Here is a 15270-nt window from a genome sequence, read left to right as displayed (position 1 = left end):
GCCACATTAGAACCTCACTGTTCCAGCCTCCAGGGCCCATCCCATCCTTCCAGCCTGCGACCAGCAGCAGAGAAAAACTAATTACGTACCATTTTCTTGCCCTGTACACACTTTGAAGTGAGCAAAAAGATTAGAGTAAACTTTAACAGTGAGGGAAATTGTGCACACCCAGGCCGGTCAGTGTGGCAATCAAATCGGTGCCAAGTTCTGGGAGGTGACCAGTGATGAACATGGCATCGACCCCACCAGCACCTATCACGGGGCTAGCAACCTGCAGCTGGACCGCATCTCCGTGTACTACAGTGAAGCCACAGGTGGCAAATTTGTTCCTCATGCTATCTTGGTGGATCTAGAACCAGGGACCACGGACTCTGTTCGCTCAGGTCCTTTAGGTCAGATCTTAAGACCAGACAACTTTGTTTTTAGTCAGTCTGAGGCAAGCAACAACTGGGACAAGGGCCACTCTACAGAGGGGGCCAAGCTGGTTGACTCGGTCCTGGATGTGGTTCAGAGGGAGGCCAAGAGCTGTGACTGCCTGCAGGACTTCCAGCTGACCCACTCGCAGGGAGGGGGCATGGGCTCTGGAATGGGCACCTTGCTCATCAGCAAGACCTGTAAAGAATATCCTGACCACATCCTGAACACCTTCAGTGTGGTGCCCTCACCCAAAGTGTCCGACACTGTGGTTGAGTGCTACAACGCCACCCTCTCTGTCCACGAGCTGGTGGAGAACGCTGATGACACTTACTGCATTGACAACAAGGCCCTTTACGACGTCTGTTTCTGCACCCTCAAGCTGACCACGCCAACCTACAGACACCTGAACCACCTCGTCTCGGCCACCACGAGTGGTGTCACCACCTGCCTCTGCTTCCCTGGCCAGCTCAGTGCTGACCTCCACAAGCTAGCAGTCAACACGGTGCCCTTCCCACGTCTCCACATCTTCCTGCCTGGCTTTGCCCCTCTAACCAGCCGTGGAAGCCAGCAGTATCGGGCCCTCCCTGTGCCCGAGCTCACCCAGCAGGTCTTAGATGCCAAGAACATGATGGCTGTCTGTGACCCCCGCCATGGCCAGTTACTCACTGTGGCTGCTGTCTTCCGTGGATGGATGTCCAGGAAGGAGGTGCATGCGCAGATACTCAACGTGCAGAGCAAGAATAGCAGCTACTTCATGGAATGGATCCCCAACAACGTCAAGACGGCCGTCTGCGACATCCCACTCCACGGCCTCATAATGGCAGTCACCTTCACTGGCGCTGTTTAAGTGCATCTCAGAGGGGTTCACTGCCATATTCCGCCAGAAGGCCTTCCTCCACTGGTACACAGGTGAGGGCATGGATGAGATGGAGTTCAACGAGGCTGACAGCAACATGAACGACCTTATCTCCGAGTACCAGCAGTACCAGGATGCCACTGCAGAAGAGGAGGAGGATTTCAGTGAGGCGGCCGAAGAGGAGGCCTAAGGCCGAGGCCCCATGACCGCAGGCTTCTCAGTCCCCTCAGCCTTCTTCCCCAACTGCCCCTTTCTTCTCCCTCAGAATTTGTGTTTTCTGCCTCTATCTTGTTTTTTCTTTTTGGTGGTGGGGGTGGTTCTAGAACACTGCCTGGTATATGATAGGCGCTCAATAAATATTTGTTGTTTGTTGACTGTTTCCTCGCTCTTTCCACTCTGGGGAACCTAGATTTCTGCCATTCTGGGTAACCCTGTATTTCCTTCTCGTGCCCACTCCTCCTACCTGTTCAGTTAACATTTCCCTCTCTGTTTTTGAGATAACTCTCCAAGAAGCCAAAAATAAATGGGAATTGAAAACAAAAACAAACCAACAAACAAAAACAAAAGCCTCCAAGACCTCCTGAACTGAACAATTCTGACCCTCCCTGGGCATGGCTCTGCCATTGGGTTACGAATCTTTTTAAGCTGCAGTGTTTTATATAAAATAAATATATTTTATTTAAATATATTTTTATACAAATGGAATTTCTATATTTCAAGGTAGAATTGTATGTAACTATGCAATTTGGTCAGTTGGATTTAGTTCAGTTGATCTTCATACCATAATATTAAAGGGTATGGAGATATAATAGTTCTAACACTCTTAGAAAGAGCTTTAAAAACTGCTAGGATGGGGGAGGAGCTTCAAGATGGTGGAAGAGTAAGACGTGGAGATCACCTTCCTCCCCACAAATACATCAGAAATACATATACACGTGGAACTGCTCCTACAGAACACCTACTGAACGCTGGCAGAAGACCTCAGACCTCCCAAAAGGCAAGAAACTCCCCACGTACCTGGGTAGGGCAAAAGAAAAAAGAAAAAACAGAGACAAAAGAATAGGGACGGGACCTGCACCAGTGGGAGGGAGCCGTGAAGGAGGAAAGGTTTCCACACACTAGGAAGCCCCTTCGCGGGCAGAGACTGCAGGTGGCGGAGGGGGGAAGCTTCGGAGCCACGGAGGAGAGCGCAGCAACGGGGGTGCGGAGGGCAAAGCGGAGAGATTCCCGCACAGAGGATCGGTGCCGAGCAGCACTCACCAGCCCGAGAGGCTTGTCTGCTCACCCGCCGGGGCGGGCGGGGCTGGGAGCTGAGGCTCAGGCTTCGGTCGGATCGCAGGGAGAGGACTGGGGTTGGCGGCGTGAACACAGCCTGAAGGGGCTAGTGCGCCACAGCTAGCCGGGAGGGAGTCCAGGAAAAGGTCTGGAGCTGCTGAAGAGACAAGAGACTTTTTCTTGCCTCTTTATTTCCTGCTGCGCGAGGAGAAGGGATTAAGAGTGCCGCTTAAACGAGCTCCAGAGACGGTCGCGAGCCTCGGCTATCAGCGCGGACCCCAGAGACGGGCATGAGACGCTAAGGCTGCTACTGCGGCCACCAAGAAGCCTGTGTGCAAGCACAGGTCACTCTCCACACCTCCTCTCCCGGGAGACTGTGCAGCCTGCCACTACCAGGGTCCCGTGATCCGGGGACAACTTCCCCGGGAGAACGCACTGCATGCCTCAGGCTGCTGCAACGTCACGCCGGCCTCTGCCGCCGCAGGCTCGCCCCGCATCCGTACCCCTCCCTCCCCCCGCCTGAGTGAGCCAGAGCCCCCGAAGCAGCTGCTCCTTTAACCCCGTCCTGTCTGAGCGAAGAACAGATGCCCTCAGGTGACCTACACGCAGAGGCGGGTCCAAATCCAAAGCTGAACCCCGGGAGCTGTGCGAACAAAGAAGAGAAAGGGAAATCTCTCCCAGCAGCCACAGGAGCAGCGGATTAAATCTCCACAATCAACTTGATGTACCCTGCATCTGTGGAATACCTGAATAGGCATCAATTCATCCCAAATTGAGGAGGTGGACTTTGGGGGCAATGATATATATATATTTTTCCCTTTTCCTCTTTTTGTGAGTGTGTATGTGTATGCTTCTGTGTGTGATTTTGTCTGTATAGCTTCGCTTTTACCATTTGTCCTAGGGTTCTGTCTGTCCATTTTTTTTCTTATTACTTAAAAAATTTTTTTTCTTAATAATTATATTTTATTTTAATAACTTTATTTTATTTTATTTCACTTTATTTTATTTTATTTTATCTTCTTCTTTCTTTCTTTCTTTTTTTCCTCCCTTTAATTCTGAGCCATGTGGAGGACAGGCTCTTGGTGCTCCAGCCAGGAGTCAGTGCTATGCCTCTGAGGTGGGAGAGCCAAGTCCAGGACACTGGTCCACAAGACACCTCCCAGCTCCACGTAATATTAAATGGTGAAAATCTCCCAGAGATCTCCATTTCAACACCAAGACCCAGCTCCACTCAATGACCAGCAAGCTACAGTGCAGGACAACCTATGACAAACAACTAGCAAGACAGGAACACAACACCATCCATTAGCACAGAGGCTGCCTAAAATCGTAATAAGGTCACAGACACTCCAAAACACACCACCAGACGTGGGCCTGCCCACCAGAAAGACAAGATCCAGCCTCATCCACCAGAACACAGGCACTAGTCCCCTCCACCAGGAAGCCTACACAACCCACTGAACCAAACTTAGCCACTGGGGACGGACACCAAAAACTACGGGAACTACGAACCTGCAGCCTGTGAAAAGGACACCCCAAACACAGTAAGTTAAGCAAAATGAGAAGACAGAGAAACACACAGCAGATGAAGGAGCAAGGTAAAAACACACCAGACCTAACAAATGAAGAGGGAATAGGTAGTCTACCTGAAAAAGAATTCAGAATAATGATAGTAAAGATGATCCAAAATCTTGGAAATAGAATGGAGAAAATACAAGAAACGTTTAACAAGGACCTAGAAGAACTAAAGAGCAAACAAACCATGATGAACAACACAATAAATGAAATTAAAAATTATCTAGAAGGGATCAATAGCAGAATAACTGAGGCAGAAGAACGGATAAGTGACCTGGAAGATAAAATAGTGGAAATAATTACTGCAGAGCAGAATAAAGAAAAAAGAATGAAAAGAATTGAGGACAGTCTCAGAGACCTCTGGGACAACGTTAAAGGCACCAACATTCAAATTACAGGGGTCCCAGAAGAAGAAGAGAAAAAGAAAGGGACTGAGAAAATATTTCAAGAGATTATAGTTGAAAACTTCCCTAATATGGGAAACGAAAGAGTTAATCAACTCCAGGAAGCACAGAGAGTCCATACAGGATAAATCCAAGGAGAAACATGCCAAGACACATATTAAACTATCAAAAATTAAATCCAAAAACAAATATTAAAAGCAGCAAGGGAAAACCAACAAGTAACACATAAGGGAATCCCCAAAAGGTTAACAGCTGATCTTTCAGCAGAAATTCTGCAAGGCAGAAGGGAGTGGCAGGACATATTTAAAGTGATGAAAGAGAAAAACCTACAACCAAGTTTACTCTACCCAGCAAGGATCTCATTCAGATTTGATGGGAGAAATTAAAAGCTTTATAGACAAGCAAAAGCTAAGAGAATTCAACACCACCAAACCAGCTTTACAACAAATGCTAAAGGAACTTCTCTAGGCAGGAAACACAAGAGAAGGAAAAGACCTACAATAATAAACCCAAAACAATTAAGAAAATGGGAATAGGAACATACATATCAATAATTAGCTTAAATGTAAATAGATTAAATGCTCCAACCAAAAGACATAGACTGGCTGAATAGATACAAAAACAAGACCCATATATATGCTGTCTACAAGAGACCCACTTCAGACCTAGGGACACATACAGACTGAAAGTGAGGAGATGGAAAAAGATATTCCATGCAAATGGAAATCAAAACAAAGCTGGAGTAGCAATTCTCATATCAGACAAAATAGACGTTAAAACAAAGACTATTACAAGAGAAAAAGAAGGACACTACATAATGATCAAGGGATCGATCCAAGAGGAAGGTATAACAATTGTAAATATTTATGCACCCAACATAGGAACACCTCAATACATAAGGCAAATACTAACAGCCATAAAAGGGGAAATCGACAGTAACACAATCATAGTAGGGGACTTTAACACCCCACTTTCACCAATGGACAGATAATCCAAAATGAAAATAAATAAAGAAACACAAGCTTTAAATGATACATTAAACAAATGGACTTAATTGATATTTATAGGACATTCCATCCCAAAACAACAGAATACACGTTCTTCTCAAGTGCTCATGGAACATTCTCTAGGATAAATCATACCTTGGGTCACAAATCAAGCCTTGGTAAATTTAAGAAAACTGAAATCATATCAAGTATCTTTTCTGATCACAACGCTATGAGACTAGATATCAATTACAGGAAAAAATCTGTAAGAAATACAAACACATGGAGGCTAAACAACACACTACTTAATAACCAAGAGATCACTGAAGAAATAAAAGAGGAAATAAAAAAATACCTAGAAACAAATAACAATGAAAACACAACGAACCAAAACCTATGGGATGTGGCAAAAGCAGTTTTAAGAGGGAAGTTTATAGCTATACAAGCCTACATTAAGAAACAAGAAACATCTCAAATAAACAACCTAACCTTACATCTAAAGCAATTAGAGAAAGAAGAACAAAAAACCCCAAAGTTAGAAGGAAAGAAATCATAAAGATCAGATCAGAAATAAATGAAAAAGCAATGAAGGAAATGATAGCAAAGATCAATAAAACTAAAAGCTGGTTCTTTGAGAGGATAAACAAAATTGATAAACCATTAGCCACACTTATCAAGAAAAAAAAGGAGAAGATGCAAATCAATAGAATTAGAAATGAAAAAGGAGAAGTAACAACTGACACTGCAGAAATACAAAGGATCATGAGAGATTACTACAAGCAATTATATGCCAATAAAATGGACAACCTGGAAGAAATGGACAAATTCTTAGAAAAGCACAACCTTCCGAGACTGAACCAGGAAGAAATAGAAAATATGAACAGACCAATCACAAGCACTGAAATTGAAACTGTGATTAAAAATCTTCCAACAAAGAAAGCCCAGGACCAGATGGCTTCACAGGGGAATTCTATCAAACATTTAGAGAAGACCTAACACCTATCCTTCTCAAACTCTTCCAAAATATAGCAGAGGGAGGAACACTCCCAAACTCATTCTACGAGGCCACCATCACTCTGATGCCAAAACCAGACAAAGATGTCACAAAGAAAGAAAACTACAGGCCAATATCACTGATGAACATAGATGCAAAAATCCTCAACAAAATATTAGCAAACAGAATCCAACAGCACCTTAAAAGGATCATACACTATGATCAAGTGGGGTTTATCCCAGGAATGCAAGGATTCTTCAATATATGCAAATCAATCACTGTGATACACCATATTAACAAATTGAAGGAGAAAAACCATATGATCATCTCAATAGATGCAGAGAAAGCTTTCAACAAAATTCAACACCCATTTATGATAAAAACCCTGCAGAAAGTAGGCATAGAGGGAACTTTCCTCAACATAATAAAGGCCATATATGACAAACCCACAGCCAACATGATCCTCAATGGTGAAAATCTGAAACCATTTTCACTAAGATCAGGAAAAAGACAAGGTTGCCCACTCTCACCACTATTATTCAACATAGTTTAGGAAGTTTTAGCCACAGCAATCAGAGAAGAAAAAGAAACAAAAGGAATCCAAATTGGAAAAGAAGAAGTAAAGCTGTCACTATTTGCAGATGACATGATACTATACATAGAGAATCCTAAAGATGCTACCAGAAAACTACTAGAGCTAATCAGTGAATTTGGTAAAGTAGCAGGATACAAAATTAATGCACAGAAATCTCTTGCATTCCTATACACTAATTGTGAAAAATCTGAAAGTGAAATTAAGAAAACACTCCCATTTACCACTGCAACAAAAAGAAAAAAATATCTAGGAATAAACCTACCTAAGGAGACAAAAGACCTGTATGCAGAAAATTATAAGACACTAATGAAAGAAATTAAAGATGATACAAATAGATGGAGAGATATACCATGTTCTTGGATTGGAAGAATCAACATTGTGAAAATGACTCTATAACCAAAGCAATCTACATATTCAATGCACTCCCTATCAAACTACCACTGGCATTTTTCACAGAACTAGAACAAAAATTTCACAATTTGTATGGAAACACGAAAGATCCCAAACAGCCAAAGCAATCTTGAGAAAGAAAAACGGAGCTGGAGGAATCAGGCTCCCTGACTTCAGACTATACTACAGAGCTACAGTAATCAAGACAGTATGGTACTGGCACAAAAACAGAAATATAGATCAATGGAACAGGATAGAAAGCCCAGAGATAAACCCACGCACATATGGTCACCTTATCTTTGATAAAGGAGGCAAGAATACACAGTGGAAAAAGACAGCCTCTTCAATAAGTGGTGCTGGGAAAACTGGACAGCTACATGTAAAAGTATGAAATTAGAACACATCCTAACACCATACACAAAAATAAACTCAAAATGGATTAAAGACCTAAATGTAAGGCCAGACACCATCAAACTCTTAGAGGAAGACATAGGCAGAACACTCTATGACATAAATCACAGCAAGATCCTTTTTGACTCACCTCCTAGAGAAATGGAAATAAAAACAAAAATAAACAAATGGGACCTAATGAAACTTAAAAGCTTTTGCACAGCAAAGGAAACCATAAACAAGACGAAAAGACAACCCTCAGAATGGGAGAAAATATTTGCAAATGAAGTAACTGACAAAGGATTAATCTCCAAAATTTACAAGCAGCTCATGCAGCTCACCATTAAAAAAACAAACAGCCCAATCCAAAAATGGGCAGAAGACCTAAATAGACATTTCTCTAAAGAAGACAAACAGATTGCCAACAGACAAATGAAAGAATGCTCAACGTAATTAATCATCAGAGAAATGCAAATCAAAACTACAATGAGATATCATCTCACACCAGTCAGAATGGCCATCATCAAAAAATCTACAAACAAGAAATGCTGGAGAGGGTGTGGAGAAAAGGGAACCCTCTTGCACTGTTGGTGGGAATGTAAATTGATACAGCCACTATGGAGAACAGTATGGAGGTTCCTTTAAAAACTAAAACTAGAACTACCATACGACCCAGCAATCCCACTACTGGGCATATACCCTGAGAAAACCATAATTCAAAAAGAGTTATGTACAGAAATGTTCATTGCAGCTCTATTTACAATAGTCAGGACGTGGAAGCAACCTAAGTGTCCATCAACAGATGAATGGATAAAGAAGATGTGGCACATATATACAATGGAATATTACTCAGCCATAAAATGAATGAAACTGAGTTATTTGTAGTGAGATGGATGGACCTACAGACTGTCATACAGAGTGAAGTAAGTCAGAAAGAGAAAAACAAATACCATATGCTAACATATATATATGGAATCTAAAAAAAAAAAAAGAAAATGGTCAGAAGAACCCAGGGGCAAGACGGGAATAAAGATGCAGACCTACTAGAGAATGGACTTGAGGATACCGGGAGGGGGAATGGTAAGCTGGGACAAAGTGAGACAGTGGCATGGACATATATACACTACCAAACGTAAAATAGATAGCTAGTGGGAAGCAGCTGCATAGCACAGGGAGATCAGCTCGTGGCTTTGTGACCACCTAGAGGGGTGGGATAGGGAGGGTGGGAGGGAGGGAGATGCAAGAGGGAAGAGATATGGGGACATATGTATATGTATAACTGATTCACTTTGTTTTAAAGCAGAAATTAACACACCATTGTAAAGCAATTATACTCCAATAAAGATGTTAAAAAAAAAACTGCTAGGATAATATATACTGACATAGTTTGTATGGTTGGTACAATTCTACTGCTGTCATATAGCCAAAGCCACCATTTCTATTTTCTAAAATGTCTTAGGACATGAGAAAATTATGTGATTTCTAAAAGACAGATAACGTATAATAGAGCATATCAAGCACTTTGAGAAACACTGCATTTATATCATTAACACATGTTGTATCTTTCTATTATTAGCAAATTGCAGGCTTAATAAGTATTTGGGGATGGAAAGATGGAAGAAGCCATGGAAGGAGTTTACTAAAGGTAAAATATCATCACGCTAAAATGAGGTTTACTTGGATGAGCTGAACACGTTATGAATTATTAAGACAGGTTGGTTGCCATCACCGTAAAATACTATAAGGTGGCACTATTTAGAATTATTGTCAATCCGCAATTTACTAACTCAGAATGCATTTCTTCATATAACTCTAGGTTATATTTGAGCAGAATCTATACAGGTGATGGTTGAAAAACGTGCATTCATAGTGAAAAATATAGGAACAACATTGCAACACTAAGAATATGTAAAGACATAATAAGAAGTAACCAGATTACTACAGTTTTTTGTTCACTTGTTTCAAGAATGCTTTATTTCATGAAAAACGGGATTACTTTTGTAAGGAAGTAGGTAGAAAAATTTCAGGAGATTCTGAAGTGTGTTTTTAAATGATTTAGAGGTTGAGATAGTGATCTCTAGGGGTAATTCTCTTTGAAAATATTTTTAAGGAAATCTGGAAAAAAATTTGTCTCTCAAGGAAAAAAAATTGTTTCAGGATGTTGAGAAAAACAGAAAAAGATTTATGTGATCACCAAGAGATGAATAAGAAATAGAATGGTTGGGTCAGCTGCTCCCCTGTGTTAGTGATCAGGTACTACTGTTATCAGGGGTTCCTAACTGTCATCCTGACTTAAGCAGACCCCGTGAGAGGACCATGTGTACCCTACCGATGGTATACCCAATCTTAAAGTTGAATTTAATTGCCTTGTAGTGCCTGCACACTTTTAAAAGGAAAAAAAGATGGTATCAAGAATAAAAGAAATTGCCAAAACCTAATCCCCAATAATAGGCATTCATTAAGTAGATCACATATTTTTATATCATTGTATATTTTTTAAGGATGATGATAGAATAACCATAAATTTTATCATCAAACTAAAAAAATTTGGGGAGAGCAAAGAGATGTTATTAAAAATGACCCCAGGAAAAGTGATATAAATCAGATTGATCCAAGCACACCAGGACTTATAAAATATTATAAATTATATATTCAAAATTGATAGGTTGTAGAAGTGTATGAAGTAGCTCAACTTCATTAGATTATGCCAAAGTGTTTTCTAAAGTGACTGTGCAGTTTATCACATCTTCACCAAAACTTGATATTACAATACCTTTAAATTTTACCAATATAATGGGTGTAAAATGTATTTCATTATGGTTTAAGTTGGCATATCCCTCATTACTAATAAAGTTGAACACCTTTTCATAAGTTTATTGGCTGCTTATTTTTCCTCATCTGTGAAATGTCTGTTAATGTCTTTTACCTTTTTCTCCAATAGATTGTCTTTTCATATTGGTTTGATGTTTTCATGTTCTGGACACTATCCTTTATTGGTTATATGTGTTGCAAATATTTTCTCCCAGTTTGTGAGGTGACATTTCCTCAGTTTTGGGGGGGGGGATCTTGTGATAAATTAATAGGATATTTATCACTGTTTCTTCATGTTTCATTATTTTGATGTATTGATTAAGAATCCATTCCTATGCAGAGTTGACCTATTTACTTCTAAAAGTATTTAAGTCCTGCCTTTCATAATGAAATGCTCCAGCTGTCTGAAATTGATTTTTGCATACGGTGAGGGGAGATCTTAGGGGGAAAGGTGGAAGGCAGTTGCCCCTCACTTTGTGACATTCAGGGATCTGATACACATCCTCTGCGGGCGGCAGGCACAGTGGACTGGGTCAGAGTCATGCCTGAGCAAGCTGAGAAGAGCTTGCCCTAGTGGCTTCTGCCAGCAGAGCAGACTCTGTGCAGGGTCTCTGATGTAGTCTTGCTACCGATGCAGGCCTGCAGGTTTGTTGCCTTTTTCACACATGTGCAGCCTGAACAAACCCATGTAGGCCACTGGGCAATGCAGATAACATACCCAACCCCACCCAGCACATGCCCAATACTGCGCTTGCTTACATGTCTAGATACATGCTTTCTCATTTTGGTCTCCAAATATTTTCCTTCATAAATTAGCCATGCATTTGAAAATATGTTTTTTATGTTTTATCCAGTACTTTAAATGTCCTTCCCTAAGAAGTGTTCTAGGAATATCTATCTACTTAGCCAAGTTGCCTGCAACAAAAGTCTGTAATGTGGTTTCAAAGTGCTTTGAAGTGGAGTCTAGACTGAATGAGCATTAAACCAAAGTTTATGCTAAAGGTGTAAACACAGTCCCTGTTTTTTTTTTAATTTATAAGATTTTAATTTACAAAAAGCTACTTTTTTTTCCTTTTTCTCTTCTTTCTTTACATCACTCTTTTCCTTATCTTTCTCTTTCTCTTTGTTATCTTTTCTATTCTTTTTGCCGTCTTCTTTTTCCTGCCCTTCTTTCTTCTCTGCATCCCAGTTGGCGATCTTGTTGTTGATGAGGTTGTGCAAGGTGACCACGGAACGGATCAGCGAGGCCAAATACACCACCACCATCTGGTCATTGGTCTTTAGGTAAAAGGCCTTGACAAACTCCTGCAGGCTGACATCCGGCAGCAGGTTGAAGACGTCCTGCATCTGGTAGATGATCTGATGGTTGATGGGCAGCTTGCCTGTGGCCACTTTCTCCAGGTAGCTCCTGATATCCAGAAGCTTGGAGTTGAGTCCCTTCAAACCATGGACCTGGTTTGTGATCTGCTGGGAAAGAGTGCCCACTGTAGTGTCTTTGATGTCCCATAACAAGTGTTCAACTCCGACTTCCTCAGCTTCCTCTGCTCCAATTTCACTGGTCACGTGCTCAAATGTTTTTGAGGTTGGAGTTCCATCATCGTGAACTTCTTCCACCAAAATATATGCTTCTGTGGGCAGTCCCAAGTCCTTTGGTTTCACGTCAATGATGACCAATACTGAGTTAGGGCAGTATCTTTTCATGAGTTCATTGATGGCGATGTTATTCTTGTGTAGTTTAGGGCCTGTGTGGTACCACCCAACTATTCTTTCTCTGGCATTGACCTTCTTAAACATTCCATACATGTTTTCCAAATAATCGTGGTCTAAAAACCAGACAGAATCATCTTTGTCATCTTCATCGAAAGGACAAGTGATGCTCAGAGACATTAAATTTCTTTGCCAACGTGACTCTAATTTTGTTTCTGAGAATACTATTTTTATTTTTTATTTCTGTCTTGTTTCTTAGGGATGGCAGTGGTATATTTCCCTCAAAATCTTTGCAATGCCTTTTCCCAACCTTCTGACAAAACTCATTTTAGTGAAAGATCTGTAGCCATGTGTAAAGAGGAAAAGAAGAAGAAAGAATTGAAATTTTCTGATTATCAGTAACAAATTACAGTTGGATAACAGGCACTAAAAATTTAATTACAATTGGATAACAGGCACTAAAAATTTAGTCAGAATAATCAACTGAAATATATTTTCGTGTTGACATGCTTAATAGGAAATATACCTTCTATCTTAGAAGATTAAATTTTAGAACACAATACATTATGTATCTACTGTTTTATCATCATTATTTGGAGGATTTATTTCCCTTTCTCTCATAATCAAGTTACAAAAAGGATGTTTTCTTAGGTTTGGTTTTCAGGAAACAGATTTGAGATGGATATTTGCCTGCAGAAAATGTATTGGGGAATGCTTTCAGGCACAATACAATAAGGGAAAGGGGAAAGAAGAATTGAACAGAGGGAAGTGTTAAAGTAAAAGGCAACTGCAGCAGAGGCCTTAGCTTTTCCTATGGTGAACTCTAGCTGCAATGGTCTTTCAAAGTTGTCCTGAACTGAGGCAAGGGGACTAAGCCTCTGTCCCCCTCATGACCCAATCATGGGATGAGGGGTGCCATGGAATTGGGGATAGGGCACAACCATAGGCAAAGTGGCTTCCTTTGGCCAAGGGCAATTCCTGTAGAAAGAATTCATCTCTGAGCTATGGCAACCAAAACTCTCAACAGTTGGGACAACATATGCCTTGGTCCTGGTTTGGGGTGGGAGGCATCTCCCTTGGGAGGAATCTGGGCAGCCTACCAGAGCATTTTTAATTTTAAACAAGAAGTATAGTAGGCTCTAAGCAACCAGTGTTTTCTGACACTGACTTTTCTGCTGACTTCTTTTAAAGTACTCCAAAATCAAATAAATTTCTCTAATTACCTCAAATCTTGAGAAAACTTAATTTAAAAATTAGAGAAACAGAAATGATTAGAAATTAGAAATTGGAAGGCTTATGTGTTTTGGTTTTTTTGACGAAGCTTTATTTTTAAAAATGAGGACCCTCAATTTTAAGAATAGTACTAAAACAAAATGACACAAATCAGAGAAAAATTTCAAAAATGCTAAAGCACCACTTCTGATGACATCTGTAGTGAATGCTGTGGTGTGCTGCCAAGATCCCCCTCCAGGACCGTGACATCTATACCCCTATCAGCCAGGATGTTGGCTACTGACTGTTTGCAATTAAGTTTTCTTCTGGAAATTGCCTTTGATAGAAGAAAGCCACCTGCTCAAATATCACTTCATCTTTAAAGATACTTCCCTGGTGGCGCAGTGAATAAGACTCTGCGCTCCCAAAGCAGGGGGCCTGGGTTCGATCCCTCCTCAGGGAACTAGATCCCACATGCATGCCACAACTAAGAGTTCTCATGCCACAACTAAGGAGCCCACAAGCTGCAACTAAGGAGCCCACGTGCCGCAACTAAGGAGCCCATGTGCTGCAACTAAGACCCAGTGCGACTAAATAAATAAATAAATTTTTTTAAAAGATACTCTTAATTTAGCATCTGGTTAAAATCTTGGCCTTGCTGCCTCAAATTAGGACAGCTCTGAATGACCATCCCAGCTCCAGAGCTCCCCACATAATCAGCTGAGGCCTTTCTTGCAACTATTGGGTTGGCCAAGAAGTTCGTTCCATAACATCTTATAGAAAAACCCGAATGCACTTCTTGGCCAACCCAACTCATCACAAATCAATCTCTCCTTTTGCCCAATCCTGCTTCCTTTACACCTCTTTACATATCCTGTATCCAAGAACACTTGGATCCAGTCAACTTCCTGAACATATATCTCTGTTGAGTCTTTTTTCCAGGGAATTTGATCTAAGAGAGTTAGTACCAAGAATAACCCCAGGAAGCAGACTCTAAGATAAAATGTTTGAGTTGGATCATCCTTTGGCCAACTGGCAATAAGAACCCTGTCACTGGGGCTAAGTAGATTCCTGATGTCTCCTAGCATGCTGTAACTGTTCCAATGTTATAACTTTCACCAATGACAAACTCATAGAAGGGAATGCATTGGTGTGGGCAATATCTCAGGTATTTTAGAAGCCTGGAGGCTTTAGTAGTAGAGGTTATAATGAAAAGGTAAAGATAACTAACTGTTAATTTAAGGAAAAGTGTGAAGGCAAGAGGGCCTTCTTGGAAGCATATAAAAGGGGCTCTAATCTTTGCTGCCAAAGGGCAGGAAATGCTAACTATTGGACCCAGTAATCATGAAGTAGTATATTTCCAGAAAATGTTGAATTTTCAGCCCAAACAAGTCTGCCATTCCAAGGCCAGGACCTTGATGAGAAAGGAATAGGACCATGAAACACAGGATGGGAAGATTTAGGCACTCAATTTTAAATCCTTAAGTTTTGCTGAACCCTCCAGACCTGCACAGTGGCTCATTCGTTTGTGTTAAAGGCTAGTGTCCACCCTTCCTTACACATGATGCAGAGACTCTGCTTTAAAAGACAACACATGCTCTTCTCAAGATCTACCCCCACTTTCTTCTCTGGCTACCAAACCAATTGTCAGGGTCAAG

General features: G+C 41.1%; 2 pseudogenes across 2 annotated transcripts; one reads left to right on the top strand and one right to left on the bottom strand.

The window, feature by feature from the left end:
* Positions 1–478: 478 nt before the first annotated feature.
* Positions 479–2691, top strand: LOC309658960 (tubulin beta chain pseudogene; annotated as a pseudogene). Its single transcript has one exon. The product of its transcript is annotated as a tubulin beta chain pseudogene (transcript).
* Positions 2692–9132: 6441 nt separating this feature from the next.
* Positions 9133–14081, bottom strand: LOC309658046 (26S proteasome non-ATPase regulatory subunit 7 pseudogene; annotated as a pseudogene). The gene has a single exon. The product of its transcript is annotated as a 26S proteasome non-ATPase regulatory subunit 7 pseudogene (transcript).
* Between the last annotated feature and the right edge of the window lie 1189 nt (positions 14082–15270).

The sequence above is a fragment of the Balaenoptera physalus genome, assembly GCF_965194825.1.
Source record: "Balaenoptera physalus genome assembly, chromosome: 3".
Lineage (NCBI taxonomy): Eukaryota > Metazoa > Chordata > Mammalia > Artiodactyla > Balaenopteridae > Balaenoptera > Balaenoptera physalus.
The sequence above is the reverse complement of the archived record's forward strand: the minus strand, read 5'-3'. Positions and strand labels throughout refer to the sequence as shown.